This window comes from Lutra lutra, chromosome 9 (genome assembly GCF_902655055.1).
Source record: "Lutra lutra chromosome 9, mLutLut1.2, whole genome shotgun sequence".
NCBI lineage: Eukaryota > Metazoa > Chordata > Mammalia > Carnivora > Mustelidae > Lutra > Lutra lutra.
Genome location: NC_062286.1, coordinates 40,835,370 through 40,842,800, shown reverse-complemented (window position 1 = coordinate 40,842,800; position 7,431 = coordinate 40,835,370).

Sequence of the window (7,431 nt, the reverse complement as noted above, 5' to 3'; positions counted from 1 at the left end):
ACAAATAGATGCTTAATAAACTTAGACTTATTTTTCTTCCCAACAAAGAGAATTTAGTAGGGAGACCCCAGTAGTTGTGCTGAGCACCTCAGGAAGTAATGCCCTGGCCCTCCCACCATGAGCTTGGTGTAGCTGGCAAGTGGTTGGGAGGTCACACCACACCTCACCACCTCTTGTCCCCGCCCCTTAGTCCCACCCTAGCAAGGTTTACAGATTCTGGTCTGCCCCCGGGGCATAACAGGTAGCTCTTCGGTTCTGTACTGACTCTGTGCATTATGGAGGACTCGGGATGAATGAGAGTCACTGTTCTCCACATTTGAGCCTCACTTGGCCAATGGTGGCCCCATCACCACAAACATGAAATGAGGTTTGCGAATTAAGGGCAAAACAAAAGAGCAGATCGCTCAGCCTGGGAATCCCAAGCCCCTTAGCGCTCCATGAGTGACAAAAACATCTGGTAACCAGACTCTAAACCGTGTGTGTGTGTGTGTGTGTGTGTGTGTGTGTGTGTGTGTGTTTGGTTTGTTTGGTTTTCTTCTAACCAGACTCACATTTTTCCTCTCCCTCCAGCCTGCCCCAGCGGGAATGCCCAGTTTGTCACAGATGGAATAAAATAAAGCATTTCTTTAGCAAGGATCCGCCCCCTCCCGCCTCTCCTTTCGGGAAGGCCCCTCTTTTCGGGAAGCGGGAAGACATGATAAAGCAAGTGTGTGTGCCCCAAGAGGAGACGGGGAGCGAGAGCCCGGAGGAGGCGCCCCGGGCCAGCAGAGTCCCTCCGACCCCTGTAGCGGAGCCTGGCTCCGAGGGTCAGATCCCAGAGCGCTGCTCGCCTGCCAGTGCCTCGCCGGTAGCTCGTGGCCGTGGCGGTGGCCTTCGCCGCCCCGCATGCCCGGGCGAGTCAGAGCCCGGAGGCCTGAACCGGCTGGGGGCGCTGCTGAGCCGTCCCTCAACCCTGTCCCTTGCCGGGAGCCAGGGATGCTCACGTGGAACTAGAATTGTAGCGGGTATTGGGGAGGCTAACAGCAGCCAGGCCGCGCGGGAAACTCCGCCAGGGATGGCAGCGTCCACAGCCCCAGTCGACTGATAGAGCCTTGGACTCGCTCAAGCTCTCACAGCTGCTGTCTGTCCCTTGAGTGCCTGCTGCGGACTCAGTTGCTTTACACACGATGTGGTTCTGTCCTCAGACCTACTACCCTCATCATTAGGCTTCATGGACAGAGGAGAGTCAGGGAGGCTCAGAGGGGGTGACTTGTCCAGGGTCACATTGCCAGTTCAGCCACGAACCAGGATTCTCGCCCAGGCTGGTCTGGCTTCAAAGCCTGGACTAGACCTGCAATACCTCCCACCCTTCTCTCCAGAGGAAGACAGGCCAGCCCGTGTTTGCACCAGCCAGCCGGACCCTCCAGGAAGTGAGTCAGCACAGGGGCCACACTTCCACCCTGGATCCCGAGTGGAGAGTCAGGAGCCGCCGGCAAATCCCAAAATATGTCAGCTGACAAAAAGCATTGCAATCAGGATATGGACCTGGCGTCCTGACCCGGGGGTAACAGGACATTGTTCTCCTTTCTTGGAAGCAGCTTTAAAACTTTGAACTAGGGGCGCTGGGGTGGCTCAGTGGCTGACTCTTGGTTTCTCCTCAGGTGGTTATTTCATGGGTCATAGAATTGAGCCCTAGGTTGGGCTCCGTGCTTAGAGGGGAGTCTGCTGGTGATTCTTTCCTTCTGCCCCTCCCCCGTCTTCTGCTTGCTAGCACAGGTGTTCGCTCTCTCAAATAAATAATAAATCTGAAAAACAGAAAACCCTAAGAACTTCCAACTAGCTTAAGGGCACCTGGAGAGTTCAGTCAGTAGAACTTGGGACTCTTGATGTCCTGGTCATGAGTTTGAGACCCATGTTGGGGGTAGAATTTATTTTAAAAATTAATAAATAAAATTAATTTAAAACAAATTTTTAGGGGTGTCTGGGGGTCTCAGTCGGTTAAGCGTCCACCTTTGGCTCAGGTCAGGTCCTGGGAGGGAGCTCCTACTCAGTGGGGAGTCTGACTTTTCCCCTCCTTCTGTCCCTCACCCCCTTGTGCTCTCTCTCTCAGATGAATAAATAAATAAGGATTTTGTTTTATATATCTGAGAGAGGGAGAGAGCACATGAGCAGGGGGAGGACAGAGGGAGAGGGAGAAAAAAAAATCCCAAGTGGACCCACACTGAGCATGCCGAGGACATGGGGCTCTATCCCAGGATTCAGAGATCATGACCTGAGCCGAAGGCAGACGCTTAACTGCTTAACCGACTGAGCCATTCAGGTGCCCCTATTTTTTAAAAAAGTATTCCAACCAGGGGTACCTGGGTGGCTCAGTGGGTTGGGCCTCTACCTTTGGCTTGAATCGTGATCCCAGGGTCCTGAGATCGAGCCCCACATCGGGCTTTCTGCTCGGCACGGAGCCTGCTTCCTCCTCTTTCTCTCTGCCTGCCTCTCTGCCTACCTGTGATCTCTGTCTGTCAAATAAATAAATAAAATCTTTAAAAAAATAATTCCAACCAGCTTGAATTTCACTGAGGCCTACTGATAGGGCTTGGAGGAAGGGAAGCAGTTCAAAGCTTGGTACTACCCCTTTCTATCAGAACCATGCTAGGCAATCACACTTCACTGAGCAGTGCTCAGAAACCACCCTCCCCCTGTCCACTGTCCTCTTGCCAACTGCTCACCCTGCACACTCAGTTGAAATATTGGTCCCCTGAAACGTGCAGCAATCCCTGTCCCCCTCCTCTGTAGTTCCCAGGTGCTCTGGGCATCAAGGCTACTAGGCCATCTGATCTACAGCCTGCATGGGAAAACTTTTCAACCACACCACACAAGGAAAGGTGGAATTGAACCCATGGGCAACCTAATTTGCCTCTGGCCCACTTCCCAACAGTTGCCCCCTGCCAACACCTGGATAGACATAGTCTTCCCAGAGCATTCTCATTTTCTACATTTTTAGGGAAAATATACAGCAAAATGCACAAAGCATACACATACTGAGTTTTGGCATATGCAAACACCCATGTAAACCTATATCCTACCAAGATATAAAACACTTCTGTCCCCCTGAAAAGTTCTCTTGCCATCACTTTTTATCATCTGCTACATGCGTGCCTCTCCTATCACACTGCTGGCTCCCTCAGCGCAGGAGCTACATCAGGTTATTCTTGTGAAATGAAGAGTCCAAGGGCAGGCCACACCAACATGAAGGTCATATTGAGTTAAAAAGCAATCAAAACCCAGCAGATTCAGGAAAAGCTCTTTAACCCCTTCCCTTCCCAAATGCCTAAAAGAATTTAGATTGAGGACCTGTTCCAGGAAGACAGCTATCACCATCAACAACATTATACTGTGAACTAGGTATGGTAGACTGGAAGGAACCTAGCCTGGGCCCATTTGATCAAAGTCCTCTCTGTCCCATTGTTTCTGAGTGGCCTAGAAAACATTTGTTGACCAAACATTTACTCTTTTTCATCCTCCTGTGAGTTGCATTCTTTCCCTTCAAAGTCCCAGAACACTACCCCCTTCTTAATTCAGAATGACAACTAGATCTCATTTTGCCTGACTGTCCCTGGAATTTCCATGTCTGAGTGGGTTCGCCGTATGTACGCTATTAAATTTTACTTTCTCCTGTTAATCTGTCTCACATCAATTTAATTCTTAGTCCAGCTGGAAGGACCTTGAAGAGAACAAGAAATACTTGCTCGCCACAGATGCCAGCACTCAGCAGAGCACCTAGCACCTAGTAAAAAAAATTTTTTTACTAGATTTCTACTCTGATTAGCAGATTAGAAAGCGAAATTCTCACATTCTAGTGTGTCACCCTGGGAAAGTCACTTAAAACTTTTGAGCCACAGGTTCCTCTCACCGTCATCCTACCTTGGGGTATTGTGGGCATCCAATGAGATGACCCTTGGGAAGCTCTTTGAAAAAAATAAAGATCTGGACACATGCAAGTTGCTATTACCATTATTATTAATAAATTACTTCTAGGACAAATATCTGGCTGAAAAAACACCAGGAGAGAAAGGCATCTGACATTGACTTCTGAATTTGGCTGCTTGGTCTCTGGCCAAGGTCTGGAGCCATCCAAGATGGCCAGCTCTCTGCTTCTGTGTCCATGGACCCAGGTTTATGAATTGGTTTCTAGGGCTAAGGATTTCTTGAAATTGGAAAGGAGTCTCCCTAATGGAGTTCCCAACCTGGCTTCTAACTACCTTGACGTATGATCCTCCCTGAGTCTATTTCCCATGTGTAAAATGCAGACACCAGCAAAGCAGTCCCTTCTGGGTCCTCTGACTCCAATCCAAAGGCACAGGTCAGGCTGAGCTGTCATATTTCCTCAGCCTGGGAAGCTGGCAGGGATCTGTTGTAACACTTAAAAATTCCAACATCAAATTCTCCAAAATATTCCTTTGAAGGCATTGACTCGGAATGCATCTAGCCTTTAAATTTGATCTGTAATGAATTTTTCTAGATCATTTCAACCAGCTCAGAGGAATGGCCAGGGGTGTGGACCGCCATATTTTCTGAATAAAGCTTTTGGGTGCTCAGAGACATTCTGGGCAGTGACATGGTGGAATTTCTTGGTGACCTCTGGGAAAGTGGGACTCTTCCAGTCCAGCAAGAATGGGGCAGGAGGAGCTCCAGTGGTGCACTGTGGTGACAAGAAGGGCACTGGGTGACAGGGGCAGGAGGAAGGGCTGGTTTATCCGCTCAAAGCCAGGGTCACACTGGGTCTTCAATACCACTGTAAGATCATGATAAAAGCTAACAATCTTGGGGTGCCTGGGTGGCTCAGTGGGTTAGGCCTCTGCCTTTGGCTCAGGTCGTGATCTCAGGGTCCTGGGATTGAGTCCCGCATCAGGCTCTCTGCTCAGTGGGGAGCCTGCTTCCCTCTCTCTCTCTCTGCCTACCTCTCTGCCTACTTGTGATCTCTCTCTCTCTGTCAAACAAATAAAATCTTTAAAAAAAAAAAAAGAGCTAACAATCTTGAGTGCTGGCACTATATGCCAGGTGTTGTCCTTTATATGACTTTTTCCTTTAATCCTCCCATTTATTCTCTAAGGTAGATGATTTTATTATCCCCATTTTGCAGATGAAGAAATGGAGGCCAAATGAGGTAAAACCAAACCAAAAAACTTGCTCCAAGATCCCTTTAGTGAGCGGCAGAGGGTGGATTAGGAGCCTGGTGGTGAGGCCATCCCAACCCTCAGAGCACACAGGCTCCTGAGGTGAAGCTGGGGGAGTCAGGGACCCCCTCCTCCCCACCGCCCTGTCCTTCCTCCTTCCCCAGGGCCCACCCTGCTCTCAGCATCAAATGTTAGTGCCATATGGGAGTCCTTTCACTTGTAACAAGCTACTTCTGTTCACCCTCCAGATACTTGGCTTTAAAGAAAAGAAGTTGTATTTTGCAATAATTGTAGACTCACAAGAAGTTGCAAAAAACAGTACAGAGTACTGCTACCTGCTACCTGCCTGGATGAAATTTTAAAACATTATGCTAAGTGAAAGAATCCCATCACAAAAGAACACATATCATATGATTCCATGAAATGTCCAGCACAGGCAAATCTGTAGAAATAAATAGATTAATGGTTGCCTAGGGCTGGAGGAGATAAGGAGGTGGGGTTTAGGGGGTGGCTGCTAATAGGGAGGAGTTTCCTTTTGGGGTGATGAAAATGTTCTGAAATTAGATCGTGGTGGTAGTTGCACAAGTCTGTGAATGTACTAAAAAACACTGAATTGTACAGTCAGTAAAGGAGTCAACAAACAAACACTCAAAGAGCTTTGTAACTTTTGAGCAGTAAGGCCATCCCTGACTCATTTGCACCTGACTTAAAAAATGTATTATAGACAGGGCCCATGTTTCTACCACCCAGCTTCTCCTGATGGAGAGATCTTACATGAGTGTACCTTCCCTTTTAAAGTGAGGGTCCTAAAGGCCCAGAGCCTTTTCTCCATGGTCTCAAGTTCAAATTCTGAGGATGGTAACTCCTTACCATGCCCTGGACTTTAGAGTTTAAAAAACAGTCCCATCCCCGGATGGTAACTAAATAATGATACTTCCCTAATATATGGAACTGTCACTATGTTGTACCTGAGACTAATATACTATTGTATTTCACCTATTCTCCAATAAAAAACAATAATAATAACCCACCCCAAAACCCTATTTATGTAATCCTCAAAGGAAACCTGTGGGCCAGGATTGTCCCATTTCTTGGTTTCCTCCTCAGGAGAAACTTCCTTCCTCCCTGATCTCCCTCTCTAGGGTTGCCAAATTTGGCAAATAAAATCTTATCTGTCAACCCTATGAGGTGGTCAGCTCTAATGTGCTCAGCCTGTCCTGGGCGAATCTGTTCATCATTTCAAGACAGCATTGATCACAGACTCTTAAGAACTGAAAGGGCAGGGGCACTTGGGTGGCTCAGTGGGTTGAGCCTCTGCCTTTTGCTCTGATCATGATCTCAGGGTCTTGGGATCAAGCCCTGCATCAGGCTCTCTGCTCAGCAGGAAGCCTGCTCCCCCCACCCCCCAGCCTCTCTGCCTACTTGTCAAAGAAATAAAATCTTAAAAAAAAAGGTGGGGGGGCGCCTGGGTGGCAAAGTGGTTGGGCGTCTGCCTTTGGCTCAGGTCATGATCCCAGCATCCTGGGATGAAGCCCCGCATCAGGCTCCCTGTGTGGTGGGGAAGGCTGCTTCTTCCTCTCCCACTCCCCCTGCTTCTGCTCTCTCTCCTGCTGTGTCTCTCTCTGTCAAATAAATAAAATCTTAAAAAAAAAAAAAAAAAAAAAAAAAAAAAAGAACTGAAAGGGCCCCGGACCCTCCCCTTGCCCAGAATGGCCCACAGGCCTGGGCTGGGCCTCCCAGGCCAAGTTCTCACTCTGGCCTTTCCTCTTCCACGTTTACACTGCAGCCTGGCTCCACCTGACACCAGGGCAGACCGCAGCCAGACCACGCAACTCTTCGTGCCTCAATTTGCCCACCTAGAGGCTGGTATTTCAGGTGCCGCTGAGGCAGTGGGCCGGCTGCAAAAAGGGACACCAGAAGCCCGACCGGAGCTGCCGGGTCTACTGTGCAGATGCAAGCCAAAGAGGAATAGGATGGCACTAGCTGGGCTCTGCTCCCGTGGGACACCCATCCAACCTACACAGGCTACTACAAGTCCCAGTAGGAGTGGGCCATGGGGCGGGGCCTCGGGAGCTGTGGCCTGCGACCTCACTGCCAACCCCAGGTCCAGAGGCCCTCGGGCATGAGGTCACGAGGACCGGGACGCCACAGTGGACCTCTGGACACACAGACACACCCACGCACAGGCCGTGCTAGCTCCGCCCCCAGGAACTACAAATCCCAGCAAGCAGTGGGTTGCGGGGCGGGGCCTCAGAGACCGGGACACTCGGGACCGGAAAAA